Source organism: Glycine soja, chromosome 14 (assembly GCF_004193775.1).
Source record: "Glycine soja cultivar W05 chromosome 14, ASM419377v2, whole genome shotgun sequence".
NCBI lineage: Eukaryota > Viridiplantae > Streptophyta > Magnoliopsida > Fabales > Fabaceae > Glycine > Glycine soja.
Window position 1 is genome coordinate 46,571,874 of NC_041015.1, and position 19,722 is coordinate 46,591,595.

The 19,722-nt window shown below is 29.0% G+C and overlaps 1 long non-coding RNA gene across 2 annotated transcripts; it reads left to right on the top strand.

Moving 5' to 3' along the window:
* Window positions 1-18,718: 18,718 nt before the first annotated feature.
* On the top strand, window positions 18,719-19,722 carry LOC114383323. Of its 2 annotated transcripts, XR_003660479.1 has the most exons (4): window positions 18,719-18,830; window positions 19,087-19,135; window positions 19,237-19,285; window positions 19,425-19,722. It is a non-coding gene; the product is annotated as an uncharacterized LOC114383323 (long non-coding RNA). The 2 variants fall into 2 exon arrangements; XR_003660478.1 differs by having other exon boundaries at window positions 18,719-19,135; window positions 19,425-19,718.

The window sequence follows — 19,722 nt, forward strand, 5'->3', positions numbered from 1 at the left end:
AGCATGAAAAGGTCCGAGACTTTCTAAAGGTTATTGATGACCAGTTCATTACTTCATATAAGGCTTTAGCAAGCTCCCTGATCATGAAGTTCTCCTCTTTTCGACTCACTAGTGTGAAAGGTGTGCGTGAGTACACAATGCAAGATATTTTAACTCAACTTAAGAAACTGAAGGTTGATATGTCTGATTCTTCCTGGTGCACTTCATTTTGAACACCCTTCCATAGGACTTTAAGACTTGTGTGGACTGCATTAAGGGTAAGCAGACCAACATGTCTAAGAAAGGTGCTAATAGGAGTTTAAACATATTAGAATTAATTCATACTGATATTTGTTGTCCAGATATAGATGCACATGGTCATAAATATTTTATCACCTTTATAGATGATTATTCACGATATATGAATGTTTATTTTCTTCATAACAAAAATGAAGCACTGGATGCCTTCAAAGTCTTTAAGACTGAAGTTGAGAACCAATGTGGCAAGCAAATAAAAATAGTGAGATCAGATAGAGGTGGAGAATATTATGGCAGATATACTGAGAGTGAACAAGCACTTGGTCCTTTTGCAAAGTTTCTTTAAGAACATGAGATTTTTGCCCAATACACTATGTCTGGAAGGAACTGAACATTATTGGACATGGTACGGATTATGCTTAGTAACTCCAATCTTCCTAAATCCTTGTGGGCTGAAGCACTAAAAATGACAATGTATATATTAAATTGTGTTGCAACCAAGGTTGTCCCAGAGACACCTTTTGAGTTGTTTAAAGGTTGCAAATCGAGTTTGAAACATATGTGTGTTTGGGGTTGTCCGTCTAAGGTGAGAATATATAACCCATAAGAGAAGAAACTTGACCTGAGGACTATTAGTGAGTATTTTATTGGATATGCCGAAAGGTCTAAAGGTTATAGGTTTTACTGTCCATATCATATTACTAGGATTGTGGAATCAAGAAATGCCAAGTTTCTTGAAAATGACTTGATCAGTGGGAGTGATCAATTGAGGGACTTAGGTTCTGAAATTGATTATATAGAGTCTCAACATTCCACATCAAGTGAAAGATTGGTTTTAATTCATACCCCTCAAGTTCAAAGGCATGATGAACAACACATGATTGACATTCCACAACCTGTTGCTGATAATCCAGTAGATCAAGTTGATCATCAAATTCCTGAAAATGATGAATAACTAGCTGAGCAACAAGATCCTCAAGAAAATGTTGATGCAACATTAAGGAGGTCTACTAGAATAAGAAAATCGACTATCCCTAGTGATTATATTGTACATTTGCAAGTATCTGACTATAATATTGGAGTTGAAAATGATTTCGAAACTTTTGATCAAGCTATGAGTTGTAAAGAGTCAAATTTATGATATGATTCCTTGAAGGATGAGATGAATTCCATGCAAAGTAATCGAGTTTGGAACCTTGTAGAGTTGCCTAATGGGGCAAAGGCCATTGGTTGTAAATGGGTCTTTAAGACCAAAAGGGATTCATTAGGCAATATTGAGAGATACAAGGCAAGACTCGTTGCTAAGGGATTTACTCAAAAAGAAGGAATCGACTACACAGAGACTTTTTCTCCTATATCTAAGAAAGATTATCTTCGTATTATCTTGACATTAGTTGCTCATTTTGACCTTGAATTACAACAAATGGATGTGAAAATAGCATTTCTTAATGGTGATTTAGAAGATGAAGTTTATATGAAACAACCTAAAGGCTTCTCCTGAAGTAGTGGTGAGCATTTGGTTTGCAAGCTTAATAAATCTATATATGGTTTAAAACAAGCCTCCTGCCAGTGGTACCTTAAGTTTCATGAGATAATTTCTTCATTTGATTTTGATGAAAACCCCATGGATCAATGCATATACCACAAAGTCAATGGGAGTAAAATATGTTTTCTTGTTTTATATGTAGATGATATTTTACTTGTAGCCAATGATCGGGGTTTGCTACATGAGGTGAAACAATTCTCCCTAAGAATTTTGACATGAAGGATATGGGTGATGCATCTTATGTCAACGACATTAAGATTCATAGAGATAGACCTCGAGGTATTTTAGGTCTATCACAGGAAACCTATATTAACAAAATTTTAGAGAGATTTTGGATGAAAGATTGTTCACCAAGTATTGCTCCCATTGTGAAGGGTGATAAGTTTAATTTGAACCAATGCCAAAAGAATAACTTTGAGAGGGAACAAATGAAAAACATTCTTTATGCTTCAGTTGTTGGAATCCTCATGTATGCTCAAGTGTGCACAAGGCCTAACATTGCTTTTGCAGTTGGAACGTTAAGAAGATATCAGAGTAATCCAGGTATTGACCACTGGAGAGCTACGAAGAAAGTGATGAGGTACCTTCAAGGGACCAAATATTACATGCTTATGTATAGACAGACAGACAATCTAGATGTGATTGGTTATTCAGGCTCAGACTTTGTTGGTTGTGTTGACTCTCGCAAATTAACATCTGGGTACATTTTCATGATGGCTGGTGGAGCTATTTCATGAAGGAGTGTTAAGCAGACTATGACTGCTACTTCTACCATAAAAGCTGAGTTTGTCTCTTATTTTGAGGCTACACCACATGATGTATGGCTTAAGAGTTTCATTTCTGGGCTGAAGATAGTTAATACTATTTCAAGGCCTTTGAAAATTTTCTGCGATTACTTAATTGTTGTCTTCATGGCTAAGAATAACAAAAGTGGAAGTCAAAGTAAGCACATCAACATTAAGTACTTAGCCATCAGAGAAAGAGTAAAAGACAAGAAAGTGATCATTGAGCATATGAGCACTGAGTTGATGATCACTAATCCTTTAACTAAGGGCATGCCACCGTTTAAATTCAAGGATCATGTAGAAAGAATGAGACTTGTTTCCACTTTATGATTGCATACATATAGGTTAAAATTGAAACTTTTATATTCAGATATTTTCTCATATTCATGTGCACATTGATTTATTTGAGAAAAATTATGTTTTGGACCAAGAATAAACATTGGGTTTATTCAAGTTTTATTACCACTTTGAGTATACTGCTTGAGAAATTGAGCATATTATAATACATGAATGATATTATGTTGTAATACATGGATAATATTACTCGTTATAAGAGAAACTATCACTATGATTCATGTATTCATTTCTTAAGAAGATTGAGCATTGACTTATTTTAATCATTAAATCAAAACGTTTGAACCAAGTGGGAAAATGTAATAATTTGGTTTGTACGTTTTGGAAAATGAAAAGTTCCATCAATTTTGGAATTGAGAAGTCAAATTGAATTGTTACTCATGGGTGGTAATGACCACTAATGAGTGATAATGGCTACTAAATGCATTCTTGATGGTAGAATGCCTATATATAACACATGTATTTGGTCCTTAAGCTCACCTCCGATATACCATCTACAGAGAGAGTGAGAGCTTGAAAGAACTAAAACAAGGTAGCTCTTTTATGGTAATGACGGGAGGTATAATTTGATTTTTGTTTTTTCGTATTTTGTTAATGACCTATGTTTCATTTTGTAATTTGTAACATCACAGGTTAAAAATTTTAGTCTAACATGTAATATCTAATTTGTATGGGGGCAAAAACATTTTTTTTATTATAAATATATGAATAATAATAAAAATATTGTGGAAAATTGCTCGCACAGTGTAATACTTTTTAAATATTAGATTTTTAGATTTAAATATTAGTAAATAAAAAAAATCAAATTAGTATAAAGATTACTATATAGAATATATATATACTATACGATAAAATATATGTGGTTCTATGTGTTACGGTTTGTGTTCTAATATATGTAGTTCTATGTGTTACGGTTTGTGTTCTAACAATGAAGCAGATAGAACATGAAGAACCACTAGAAGTTCTTATATCTTTTTAGGCTTGAGGTGTTTAAATTTGAGGATACTCTCAACCTGCTATTAATCAATTGAATTAAGAGTATAAATTTGTAACTAAGAATTTTGTGACAGATTCTACATCAATTCTATATCCCATATAGAGTTTGCTTACTTTCTATATCGCCTTATATCAGTTTTGGAATTGATGTAGTATGCATTCCAAAATCAATCTAAAATATATGTTCTGTAGTAGTGAATTATGATGCACCAAACTTCAAAGGATAAGCGAAAGTTTTAAGACTAACATTTCAGTCAATTCTCCCATAACTCCTTACACCAAAGCAGAACATGATCCGTGGATTCTTCAACCAACCCGCATAAAGGGCACACACCATTAGAATTTGGCACCACAATGTTCCTCCTACCTGCTAATGCTCTCTGCAGTTGGTAATGCATTCATGAATAGCCTCGATACAAATGTACCTACTTTAGGTTGTATTTTGATATTTCAGATTCGGTCAAAATCGAAGTGAGTCTGACTTCCTGTGATTCCTTCTGTCAATGTTGCATACGCTGACTTCACTGTATTTAAGAGGTCAATATTGACTATACCTTGCAAATTGTATTAGAGCAAATAATGATTTGCCAACTTAAGATGAAATTCATGAAGTGGACTTTTAACAAAAATGTATTTATAAACGTTCAAATTCAAGGAGAGTTTGTTTCAGTTGGATTGGACTTGAGGCTCATTTTGTTTGGATTTTTATTTTCAGCATTTAAGGTAAATGACATGTTTTTATTCATAAAAATTAAAAATAAATGTTAAAATATTTAAAACACTCTTACATTTTATTCAATCAATTAAATTAAAATCTGTTGTGAATGACAATCCTCTTTAGTTTGGTGATTCATAGGATTGAAGGGGCAAAATTTTTGGAGTGCATGTAAAAACTAAAATGAACAAGTAAATAAATAGGGAGCATGATTAGAGACAAGAGGAGAAAAAGTTGAAGGAGGTGGGGTCTTTGGGGTGGGGGATTGAGTGTCTGACCTTCAATTTCCCATTTCTAATATGCTTTATGGCAGCCTTATACTTTCTGTTTCTTCTCTTCTCTAATGGCAAGGATTCCATTCCCCTGTAATTTCCTTCACACTAACACTAACACTAACAAACACTCATCTTCTGCTTCCGTGGACCCTCCATCTGCCATGCCCCCATATTCCTATTACCTAAAACCCTTGACCCACTTAAGATTAGATTCTCATATCTTGTCATAATCAACGTTACAATTTATCTACCCTCAATATTTCCAAATGCTCCTCTCGCACATACATATATACATGTCAATCTCCAACATCATGTGAACACCAAAACAAAGATTCACTCTATTCGTTGGTCTTAGAGTATTTCCAATAAAAAAAAATAATTATAATTTTAGTTAACTTTTTGATAGATTATTATATCATTTTATTTTTTATTTTATTTTTTTCTTCAATAAAAAATCAAGTTTTATGGTCTTGAACCAATTTTTGTAGGTCTCATAAGAGATCTACCTTCTAATATTTATAATTTATTTTAAAATAAATCAAAAATAATTAATTATATAATTTTTAATGACAAAAAAAATTAATTCAAAAATAAAATTTTTTAATAATTAAAATATGGCTAAATTATGTTTCCAGTCCCTATAAATATGAAAAAGTTGAAAATTCATTCTTACAAAATTTTTGATATATTTTTTATCCTCATAAAATTTAAATGTGTTATTTTTTGACTTAGAACTAGGTGGGTTATTCAAACCTATGTGACATGTTTTTTATGTTTTAAGAAAAAAAGAATTCATCTATCGTGCACAATACAATATAGAAAACATAATCTTTTTATCATGTACTATACAACTTTTTTTCGATTCACGTGCTAATTTTAGAGTGTTCTTCCACAAGAATAATCTTACCATGTTGGAGATCAAATTCCTCCCTCTAAGAGCGGATCTTAACAAGATCAGTTCTTACCTCTAAGATTAAGGTATAAGAACACCTATTGGAGGTACTGTTAGGATAGAAGGCTTATTTTCATTTTAATTATTACTCATGCTAGCTAGCTACCACATACGTTGTCTAAGCCAAAAAGGGGTTGTAGAGAGTAAGCTTTCGTGGCCTTCTCTTTCTTTTTGTTGTTGATAGAAACTTCCATGCTTTCATTAACAAAAACGAGGAAATATAAGGTTAATTACAATTAGATCATACGTGCTTTAGAATTGTAGTTTAATATAGGACAAGTAAAAGCCATGCTGTAGGTACACTCATACGTAGCCAATAATTCGAGGTTTTGTCCATAATCGATTCTGTCAACACAGACATGAAAAGGTCCAAATTATGTCTTGGATAAAACAACTAAATAAGTATTATTCGGAAGCATTATTCATACTATGACTTTAGTGTTTGATTATTTGATATATGTGCTCAAGATTTTTTTCCCCTTTAACGCTAATTATTATTCAAATCAATAGAATATACTTTATCCGGTCGTAAGAAAAAAAATCCTTTATTTTGGTTCTAAATATAAGAAAATTTTAAATAATTTCACTTTATTTAATGATATTATTACTAAAATATTTTTATTTTTTTAACTATATTATTAATACAAAATTTATCGGTTTTGCCGTTAACTAATCTTAGTTGGAGAACTTAATTAGCCACATTTAGTGGGATTTTTTTTTTCTCTCAACATTTTTTCATTCGTAGTGTTCGAATCCGCGACCTTACTTAAGGGGATCGAGTCGAGTAACACTTGAACCAACGACTTGTTGATAAAATATCCTTCATTTAATTGAGATGTTAGTTTCAATAATTTTTTTATTCCTGATATCAAGTTTCAATATATGATAAGTTGGTAAATAAAATTAAAATTAATGTAATTAAATGTTATTAACTAACTTTTTTAATTAACATGAATTAATTTTTTTTCATATGAGATTAGAGGGAGTACATATGTAATATGGAGGTGTCTACAGTATCTCGATTGAATTTGATCCCTTTAATTGCAGGCTATGGAATATTTTACCCTTGGAGCCTACAATGGCCCGAAAAGTAGTTGCTGATCTGCTTTGCCCATGTTGATGAACCTTCTATTCAGGCCCAGTTGCAACCGTTTTAAAATGTGATGCAACATATCCAAGATTATTCGTTTCTACGGAACAAGCTGCTGCCAAATCAACATGTGAAAACCACAAGTTAGATGCTTAGATTTGTAAATTGGCAAACGAGAAATACACTAAATTAATTAATTAAATCTTTCATAAGCAATACTACTTTGATCTTTAAAATTAGCAAACGATATTTATTTTACTATTTCATGTTATTATATTAGTTATTTCCCTCCTAAAAATGTGAAAATAATTAAATTTTTTTTATTACATAATTGTTAGGATTTTATTTCAGGTTAGATTCAATTTATAAGTCATGTATAACTCAATCATGATGTAATAATTGAACTATCGTCCAAATTGTCTCCTAAAGGAATAAAAGATAAATTTTATATAATTATTTAATTAAGAACAATATTTTTGTATTTTTATTTTGTGACTGTCATGAAATAAATAACATAAAATAAATTATAATAAAAATTAAATGATAATAAAATAATTAATTAAAGATAAAAGTACTAGACTTGAATGGTGACATCGATTTTGATGAATGAATGTCTAGGTTTAGACTTGGAATTTGCTCAATTCACTATAACTTCACACTTATCTACTCATCCCTCTTGCCCATCCCCAATTCACTGATATATTCTCCCCAGCTCCCACGTGTCGCAAATTCTAAACTACTTGTTTGATATCCAGTCCTTTGGACATACTAACATAAGCAATCAACATTAATGGTTGGGAATTAGCGAGGATTAACAAAGATTATTTTATACCTACAGATAATCTCAATTAAATACTTGATTCATGTTTGAGTTTCAACAAGACTTGCCAAAGTATAAGTCAATTCCTGAATTCATCTATAAGATGATCAATCAAATAAAAATATTAAGTACGAAAACAAATAAAGAATTCAATATGAAGTATTGAATTGATAGAATTAAAGCAAAATAAGATTCATTCTTTTCTCTCCTAGGTGGAAGGAATTGCACTCATAAAAATAATACAATGAAACCTAGAGCGCCTAATGGAATAATGAAGGCTTCTAGTAGGTGGAAGTCTAAAACATACCATAGAAGTCTCACCGTAATAGAAAATAAACAATTTGGCTTTTAAATAAAGGAAACATTGCAATCATGCTTTAAAACTACCAGCGCATAGGGCATGCCTATTACGAGAACAAGGTTTAATATTTAATGTTGAATTATATAGATAACTATTGTTTACAACGTAAACCAATGAATGAATACAAGGGAATTGCATGCGAAACATGATAAAACCCAAAAGGCTTAACTGAAAACCATAACAAAGAGCTAGGCAGAGGCATACACAAGCTTTGATACCAAATGATAGATTCATGCACCACAAACAACATGATAGTATATTTAATTCAATTAGAACTACTAACCTCCCGTCATAGCTCTTGAAGAAAAATTCAACAGATGAATTTTTAATTGCAAATAATACTTCTTGCCTCTAACACACTTACTTTAAATGGAATGAGTATTGTTTTTAGATGTGTTTAGACTAGGGACTCTATGCCTATTTATATAGATTAGATTTTATCCATCATAAAAATTGATCCTACAATTTCAGGATGCAAATATACTTTAAAAAACTTTATAATTAAAATTGAAATGTTGTTATCAAATTTGACTAAGCCAAATGGTTGAGAAAACAAAATATGTGGGTGAGAAAAATTAAGACTATTTTAATTTGATTTCAAAATTTAAATCAAAATTAACATGACAAAGGCACCCCATGGAAGGTGGCCTTGTAGATGATGTCGTGGCTATATTTACCTAGGATGGTGTTGGCGGAGAAGTTGTTGGTGGCGGCGAGGATGTCGGAGTAGGCAAAGTGTCGCATGGTGTGGGCTTGGGTTGGGCTTTTGGGATTTTTGTTTTTCTTCTTCTTTAGGAGTGAAGGTCGCATGTGGCTATTGCCATAACTAAAAAAAAAAAACTATTCTGCGTCGGTTATTAACCGTCGTCATAGGCAACATCGCAGAAAGTCTTCACTTTCTACGACGGTTCCGTAAAACATCATCTTAGAAAAACAAGTCCTTCTAAGATGGTTCTTATTAGAATGATGCTCTTTTAAGACGGTTTTTAATTAAGAATCATCTTAGAATATACACTTTCTATGATGGTTTTTCAAAGAACCATCTTAGAATGTCTTATTTTAAAATAAAAATAAAAAATTCTAATAAAATAATAAAAAAGGAAAGTTCTAATAAACAAAATTTCTACTCCCAAAATTTGACAAATATTAGAAATAGGAACAACTAGGTTTTTTACTTCATTTTTTTCTTAAAAATTATAATGTTATATAACAAATTTTCTGAAGCTATATTAACATTTAATTTTGATCCTCCTCCTAGAGTTTCACATTTCATTTAATCAACCAGCAAACCTCTTCTGTGATAATAATTCAGCAATCCAAATTGCTTCCAACCAAGTATTCCATGAGAGAACTAAGCACATTGAATTGGATTGTCACATTGTTAGGGAGAAATGTTTGAGTGGTCTTCTGAAATTGTTACCAGTCCGGTCCTCTATGCAGCTAGTCAATGCATTTACCAAAGCCTTGCAACCAGCTTCATTCAAATTCATGATTTCCAAGCTGGGAATGATGAACATCTATTCCCAGCTTGAGGGGGCTCTTAATCAAGCTGTCATTTCCCGCCAAATTCATTTTGAACTCTAACAGATTTGTAACAAACTTTGTAACTGTTTTTGTGTTAGTTTCTGGATCTATTCTCAATCTGTATATAAGTTCCTTTTGCTCAATGAATAAGACAAAAGCTTGTTTTGATCATCTTGCTCAATTTCTTTGTTTTCTTGTTCATAAGCTTTTCCTCTTTTCTTCTCGAGCAATAGCCTATGTTTTTCTTTATCTCGATAGCTACTGCACATAATGTGCAGATCTGTGCGTGGTGATTTTCTAGTTCAAGCTTGATTTGTGACAATACAATTGCGTGATCCCATGCCTTGGTGTTTAATGGGATTCGATTATAATAATTTTTTGTACGCTAATAATGGACCCTCCTGATAAATTTACACTATTTGATAATATTGATATGAAATTTAAAATTATGTGGAATGGAAGCTAGAAGATTTGGATGGTTTTATTTATTTATTTAAAATGCCTGCATGCAAGGTGAGTGGAAACTCTGGTGCTTATTTTTCCTCTTGTATTGTAGTTATTTTAACATATAAAATCAATTTTTTAAGACAAAAGTGAGGGAATCATAAGAATAGGTAAAAGCCGATGTGATCTTAGCTAAGTTGATATAACCGACAATGTCTACCCAAATAATCCCAAAAAACCCATTAAACCAAATCCAAGAGCACATACAAAACCATAGCGGGGCAAAAACTGAACCCATAAAAGCTAACTATCTAAACCTATAGTTTGGAAGACTAATTTTATTCCTGTAGAACTCGATTCAAACAAAATAAGAGATTGCATTCGTAAAAAAAAAAACTATAAAAGTGTTTACATATTATCTATTAAAAAAATCCTTACATTAGTAATTGGATTTAAACTTATGCCTTTATAAAACATGAGTTCAATTTTTATTAACTAGACAAATTTTTGTAAAATATAAACTCACATCTTGATAACATTAATCACGCCTTGAAACATATTAGAATAGTTAATCAATTTATTATATTGATAATTATTTTATTTAAATATATTTCATGTTTTTATGTAAACCAAATTATTAAAACTTTAGTTTAATAAATATGTACTAACATGATAAAATATAAATATTTTATCATGGTCATTCATTCATAAATCATTTTTATATAACTTTTAAGGTTTTTATTATATAAAAAAGTTAACAAATCATACATGTTAGTTGTGATTAGGTGACTTTGTGAAACTATTTTATATTATCAATATTTAATCTTTTATCTCTTAAATTTTATCATGATCATTGGATATATATTTACTTTAATTATATAATATAAATATTTTTTATTTTTATTATAAATACTTATAATAATAAAATTAAAAGTTAAATTTGGTTCGTACAAAACTCAAATTAAAATATTAGCATACATAAAATAGGTAATATAATAAAATCAAAAAATGGAGATAGAAAAAATGAAAGTATAGTACTCTATCTCTATGCATCCATGTATGGTTAATTACTCGTAAAATATTCAATGTTAAAAATATTTGAATCCGAATGTTGCGGGCTAATTGCATACATGAACCAATTGTCCCTTTTGCTTTCCCTGTATTTGCTGTTTCTTGTTTTTCCAAACAGGGGGCAAGTCTTGCTTTTTAATTTTGCTTTATCAGTTCTATGAAATTATACTAATTCAAAGAAAGGTTGAATTTTATGATAAAAGAGTAGGACTATTATATATTAGATAAAATGGGTAAATATATACAAAACACAAGCTGTATTTGAATACTTTTTAATCTCCCCTTCAACTTTGTTGGATACCTTTCTCCTTCTTTGACTAGTTGGAACCTATATTCTCAAATTTCAAATCACAGGAGTATGATTTTCATTTTAATATTGTGCATGATAGGTTCTGTAGGGAAATCTGAATCTATCTATTTATTTCTACCATGGGTAAAGCATTGCATTATATATGCTACAAACAAGATAGGACAAATTTAGAAATTGATTAATTATGGTTTCCTATAGCTAGTAGGACCCATTATCTTTTTTTTTTTAATTTTAGAATCTGCACGAAATAAATTAAAAATTTCAGGCGGGAATATCGTAGTATCCTTTTCTTTTCTTTACATATCTCACGCATTATTTTGCTGTTATTAATTACCTAAAATCAATCTCAGCTCAGGGACTACTTGAAATAAATTTTTATTACAATTGTTTTTTACAGAGCTAGCATTTAGAAATTTATCATATCATTAAGTCTGTGATCGGAAACTTAAAGGAGTGAATTATGGGCAATCTGTAATTTAACTTTAAAAGAACCAAAGAATTATGCTCCTAACAGATTTGAGAGAGACCATATGACAGCAACAAATTGAATGAACCAGAACCAGGATTTAGATAAAACTAAGTATGGAAAAAAGTTTAAACAAACTGAAGACACGCAAGAAAAAAAAAAATCTAAGGCGGCACTTTGAGAGTTTATTTTATGTTTTTGTTTTTATTATCTGAAAATAATTTTATTTTTAAATTTTCAAGATTTAAAAGACATATATATAAATAAATATTTTAAGGTGTCATTGCATTTTTATTTCTTCAAAAAAGACTAAAAATATTTATTTGTCATTTTTAATTTTGAGTGTTTTTAAAAATATTTTTAATTTAAAAAAAACATATTTTTATTGTTATTTTCTTTTTTAAAATAAAAACATAAAAAATACTCAAACCCAGCACACATAAAAGAAATTAACATGGGGACGAGAAGCTTAAGCCTTATGACTCAACTAAGAAAAGCTGGTTTGGAGAGCAGATAATGTCCAAGCTCCAAATGATTGTGTTTTAAGTGGGAGTGGCAGAAGGTGCAACAAAATGAAAATGATTGATGTACAGAAAGCACCCATGTACGTACATTCAATGGCGTGATTTAGTAGCAACATTTTGGCTCAGAAAAAACGAACTGTGAAACGTGAGACAAGAATCTGCATGCATGGTTGCTTTAATTTGTATTCCAAGTTTAGAGAATCCAGGGCAGATTACCTTTCTTTCCCTGTTTTGATCCCTCTTATGCATGGGGATTACTTCTGATATAACTAGTAAGTGACCCTTATGGCTTACGTTTTTGTGCATGTTTGAAATATAACTGTTTATAAAATTAAACTTATACGTCAAGACAAATGTAACTAGTTATTTAAGTTTGAGAAGATAAATAATATATTAACAAGTATAAAATAATTTTATATTATTATTAAATCATAACTTATTAATTTATTTATGATAAATTCATTAATTTTTATTATAAATGTCTTAAGTGTTTAGATGAAAGATTTTGAAAATTTAAGGAATTTAAAATGCATGGGAATTTGAATTAATACTCATTAAGTTTCTTTCATTTTCACGTTATTTTGTTTGAATAAAAAATTTGCATTAATAATAAGGATTTAACTTATGCTAAATTTAAATATTTTTTTAGTCTTAAAATGTGAAATGATAAAACAATTCAAATATTTTATAACTATATTACAAATAAAACATTTAGTCTTATAATGTTTATAATTTTATAAATAATATTTTGAATTATTTAAAATGTAAAAATCAATTAAATTAGATGTAAAATATTGAATTATTTATTAAAACAAGTTATTTTTAGTGCCGTGAAAAATTATATAATAAAACATTTTAGTACCATCAACGTTCTTTAATTTTTAATTTATATAATCAAGTTGAAAATTTAGTTTCAAATTAAGAAGGCAAGTGAATGTTGGCCAATCAATAATTAGAGCACCATTTAATTAGCAAACATAATATTAACGACTTAGTAATCCAATTTATTTTATAAAACTTTAAAAAGAATAAATCTGTAAAAAAAAAAAAACTTTAGAAAGAATAAATATTAAAGCGATACGTATGAATTATATTAATATATGTGATAACTTTTTTTAAAACTTTTTGGATTCAGATGTGGTAAAGTCATAAGTTGCACAACCCAACACCAGGTAACAACACCAAAAACTATCACCAAAGCACCATCGTAATGAACATAGAATTTAGATAATATCAATTACACATAGCTCGCCAATCAATCTCCACTTGTTTTCATGCCATTTTTTATGGCATTAATTTCAGAAATGTTGCACACCTATAATTGCACACCACCTATTTGTGTCATTTCCTCGTAAAACTCCAACTATATTATAAAACAATAAAATAATAGCAACGACCAAACATCAAGCATTTTCACTCTCCACCTGACACCAAGTAACTCAAACTTTGGAATAAAATTGAGATTGATTTCTGCACTATTGCAACCCCATAACGTGTTGGACTTCCTGTCTTCTATGAAATGAGCTCCCAAACAAATTACTGAATTTAACATCCAAACTGATAATGCATATCTGAAAACTGAATTTATTTTATCAACAATAAAAAAAGGCCAGATTTCAACATAAGATGTGGTAAAATCTACACCAAAAAGGATTACATGATAGCATGTGACATAGAGAGTAGTGATATATCAAATACCCCACACCTTATACAAAATAATGTCATGCATAAAGAATGAATATGAAGCATCAAAAGCACCAATCCTAGTTCAATCCAAAACCGTATTTGCTCCACGGCTAGCTATCTTAGATTGGTACTGAAAAACAATTGTCATGTTACTTTTGTGGTCAATTGATCTAGCAAATTGTTATGCAGAACATATGGAATGACTTTGTCATTGTACTCTCTTCCCAGGTTTTGGATCAACAATAAAATTATTAGATTTTCATATCGATAGAATGGCTTCAATCCTATTTACAAGCTAACAAAGCAAATAATTGAGACATTGTCTCCAAAAAATTAAAAGAAGCACCAATTAAAACAGCGTAAAGTCAAAGTGAGGGTTAATCTGAAAATGCTTTAGTTGTTACTATTACATGAACTAATTTGAAATTGTTATTACTACTAGATTTTATACCTTACATAATTATAAATTACCTTACATAATTATAAATTTAAATTTGTACGTAGTATTATTTGTACCTAGTATCTCTTAAAAATATATAATAGGTGAAAATTTATCATTTTTTAAATTATTTAGTATCATATTAAATATAATTACATTAAAATTGAATAAAAGGATTAATTATATTTTTAATTGAACAAATATTATGTTAAAAACTATTAAGCCTATTTTTAAATACATTTATTCTAAAATTAAAATTTATTTTAATTTGTTCAAATAGTGTATTTTTATCAAATAGATATAATTGTTAATTATATTAAAAATTTTCATGATTTTAAAGATATTGATTTTAATTATGTGATATTATTAAAGATTTGAATTGATTAACTTCATCCTATTATAAATTAGACACTCTCATTTACTATAATTAAAATTGTATATCATTATTATCATGATTGTTGTTCTTCAAAGAAGTGAAAATGACATAGTAATACCAATGGAGAAGTTAAATACTAGTTTGGAGTAGCTAAACTATCTCTTATTTTAGTATTTTTATCTATTTCAATTTAATAAAGAAATCAAAAGATGTTCAACAATAATTATCTTTATATATATATATATATATATATATATATATATATATATATATATATATATATATATTAGGTTTAAAATATTAATAATCATTTGTTAATGTTAGATCACACTGAATCATATCAACTACTACTGTAAAATTAGAATTTTAAGTTGACGATTCTCAAAAGTTGAAGTGAAATTTACCTTATATATAGATAGACTAGTAGAGTTATTTTGTAATTGTGTAGCTGTTAATTTATTTGCATGGTCACGGGATAGTGGTTCTTTCTTCTTCATAGTTCAAATTGACATATTTTATAGGCCCACATTATCATGGGTATGTGTGTTGGGCCATGCCTTTGGAAATTATAGAGTTGGGCATCTAAAGGTTAATGGTACGGAACTGCTTAGACACAGTATTTTTGTTGGTACATCCAGCAATTTTTTAAAATATGAAAATATCCAGCAATTTTTTAAAATATGAAAATTCAGTTATAAATAATAGATTTTTTTTTTCATTTTTACAGTATTTTCTTTTTCTTCATAAAATTGTACTCCCTTTATGTAACTTACTTCCATTAGCATTCTTTTTTGAGTATTTATTGTTGTCGATGGTGTACATGTGTTGTTTACGGATATACAATGAAGTTCAGTAGTTTTTCGTCGCTGAAGAAGAAGAGATGCGTATTAAAAAAATTCAAAACATACGGATATGGATTGTTAATCCGTATGAACCATATGGATTACCAATCCCTATGTTTTGAATTTTTTTAAAAATGATAATTTTTTTAGAATTTTTTTATATATTTAATTTATTTACAAAATTTGATAATTAAATAAATTTGATATTTAACTGGATGTTATATTTAGATGTTTATTACAGTAATTAACAGTTAAACAAATTTGATATTTAATTGAATGATGTATTTGGATCTTTATTACAATGATTAAAAATTAAACAAATATGATATTTAATTGAATGATGTATTTAGATGTTTATTACAACAATTGATAATTAAATAAATTTGGTATTTTTTTACATATGTAAATTTTTATTAAATCTATGATTTTTATTTACAATTTATATATGTAAAAAAATTAATTATTAGACAAAAATTAATTATCACAAAATTTATTATGTAAATTTACATTACATTAAATATATATTAGAAATTTTAGTGTTATATATAGCGACATTAATTATTTTATAACATAATTGGTCTATTAATTTAATTAGTTAGAGTGTTATGTTAATAACTATGAAAGTCATAGGCTTGATTCTTGCTTGAACCATTAATTTGTAAATCATATTTTTGAAAGAAGAAAAAAATCCTATGAATTACCAATTCATATTAGACTTACGAAAGGATAAAATCGAACTTTCACATGTTATGCTAGATGTACCACTAAAAATACTGGATGACCCTAGCAGTTCCCTTAATGGTATGATGGCATTTCTCTTTTTTGGTAGTCCAATTCCTCCAAGTTTAAACCTTAGCTTCAATTTGTAATGTCTTTCTTGTATTTGATGATTCTCCAAGTCTCTCATTCTAAAGTTAGAGTAAAATCAAGATTGATGCTCTAATCTTAATCAGAGATGTACTTTGGATTTAAGGAAAAGAGAAAACTTGTCAAATTTGATGTTAGATATGTTGATATTTAAATCCATTTACTAGTTTAATCTCGCACGCATGATTTGGGGACTATTTCCTAGCTTGTTTCTCCCCTCTTAATCAAACCACAAAAGATACCAATTAAATTCACCATTTTTCTTTTACCATATTAAAGTAGATCTCGTGCAATTTTTAAAATCCATCCAAATCAAGTCAAATTGAACTTTTAAATATTTAATTTTACTAATGAAGTTGTCATATCATTCATATTTATATAAGTTAGTATTTATATAAATATTATACTAGTTTATTTTTCTCACGGTCTTACTTTTAATCCTTCATTTTATTTATTTTTGCCTCTTATTCTCAAAATTTTCCCTCCCTACCAAGGCTTTTCCCATCCCATCTCTTTACACAGCCAGTTACTTGCTTTCGCAAGTAACATCCCTTTGGTTTTACATTGCGTACGAAAAGATGCTTTCGCCTTGATTCTTCATTTAACAGCTCACTATTAAGACGTATCTCAAAAACAGCTCATTGACAAACAATCTTACAAATCAATTAACCTCTTGATCACGTTTATGTTCCGTTGATAATTATGCCTCTTACAAATCAATTAACCTCTGGATCACGTTTATGTTCCGTTGATAATTATGCCTCGTCCTTGTGGGTATAGTGTTTGCTTCCAATATTGAACCTACCTACCTTAGACTGTATATGTAGATGTATATAGCTAGCTAGTAAACTAAACTAGAAAATGTGCAACCTTAAATCTAGAGATCGAAATATTCTTATGGTGTCAAGATCAGCAATACCACTATCTTATTAGAAACAATAAAATAATTACGAGAACAAATCATAAATTTCAAGTGATAATAATGTCAATACATATTACTACCTCGTAAACCCTAAAACTTAAGTGTTGGTTTTGTCTTGTATTGTTATTTTCATTTGACTTTTGAGAACCATGAGATTTGATTATTTTAATTATGATGGGACCATATATACATTTAAGGTGAATTAACTAGAAACATTTGACTCTTCGGAACCTTGAATTTTTATTTTATTTTTTAACTTGGCTGGTGAGAGTTGAGAATGAGATGGGATCATTTCTCCAAATCCATTTACGTGCATCTACCTCTTGTGAAGTAAGTTATTTTCATAATTGGAATCGATGAAGGTAGAGATTACAAAAATAAGTTTTGTCTTTTTAAATAATTTTTTTTACATACGTATGATCACATAATTGAATCCGTTAACATGTTTAAAGAATTCAATCATTTATCAAATGTGTTAAATCTTGTTGATGGTTGATATGTTTTTTAAGTCATGATTTAACTAATTATTTATTTAAATTTATATTGTTGAAATTATGGTTGAATCGTACTCCCTTAATTTATTATAATTGTTATCCTAGATTGTTTTAAAAAAATAAAGAAAAAATCAATAAATAGAAGAAAGAATAATAATCTTAAAAAATTGGCATTATCATCATGAATTTATTTTTTATTTTTATTTTTATAACTCATCATTAAGGTTATAAGAAATATAAGTGAGAAAAGACATTAATGTTACGCTAAAAAAGTAAATATTAGGATCAGGTGAAGCATGGAGATATATATTACTCCCTTCATTCTTAATTATAAGAACATTTCAATTAATTCACTTTCTTTAAGAAAAATAATTAATTTAGTTAATTAAATTAGATCTGTTAATTAATTATATTATCATTCCAAACTTATAATTTTCTTATCTCTTTATCCACTTAATTATTTTTTATTAATGTTTGGAGAAAAAATAATTAAGTAAAAGTATGTAAAAAAAAATAATTAATACATTTAGAAATTAGAAAATAATCTTATAAAAAAACAAACAAAATTTTGAAAAAAAAATTATAATTAGAGACGGAAGAACTATATAATTTGCTTATGTGCAATATGCCAACTGCAAGTGCCTAATGAATTTGGAATTCAATTACCAAAATTGTTGCTAGCATAAAACATGGTTTCAAAGTCAGAATTAGGAAAGGTGAAGGGGCTTCTTTAGGTATGACAGGTGTTTAGGAGATGAATGTTTATGTAGTTCAGTTTCTTGTGTGCACATATATAGATGCGAATCGAGGATTTTTACTACAGTGGGCAATGGCACTTTGAAAAACTTTCCACATAAATTCCATGAGATATCCAACTGAGAATAAAACCATCTTTGTTATGTGGTTATTTGGAGACCATCATATCCTGGTTTGTATTAGTGGCTTGGCTTGTTCATACATCAAATGCTCAACTTCCCTTGTCATTTGCAGGGTTTCGGAATCAGATTGTCAAGCAGCATTGAATCTAGTGAGACAGAAGGTCCAACAATTCCATCATTATGCCACTTTAATTGATCAAATCCAAGGGATTTTTTTTATTATCAATAAATGTTAATTTATTAATTTGATTAAAAATATCAGTTGGAAGAATTTAAAGTCGTGATTAGTTGCGGATCTACGTTGACTCCGGGTATACTTGCATCTCTTTATTTTTTGAAATTCATTAAATTTGTAAATAAAATCTTATATTTTTATATTTTATTTCATTTATATTTATATAATTGAATTCATTAATTTTATTTTTTATAATTTGTCTGCACTGATTTAAGGTCTTGAATCTGTTACCGACGGGGTGATCTCTTCTCTCTTCCCAACACCAAAATAATTTTATATCTCTTTTATTTCTTGATGGACTTTAAGCTTTAAGCTTCTACAAGAAGGAGACGAATGTGAAGATTGGTTGGCTAATTAATCATGGAATTTCCTCGGACTAAGAGTCTAAGACTGTATTGAGGACAAGTTTTCGTTCTCGGATCAGTTGTCCCTTGTTAATTAGCCGATGCTTTTGGTGTAGCAGCCTAAACATTAGTAGTTATTTTATTGCTTTCTGAATATATAAAAAAATCA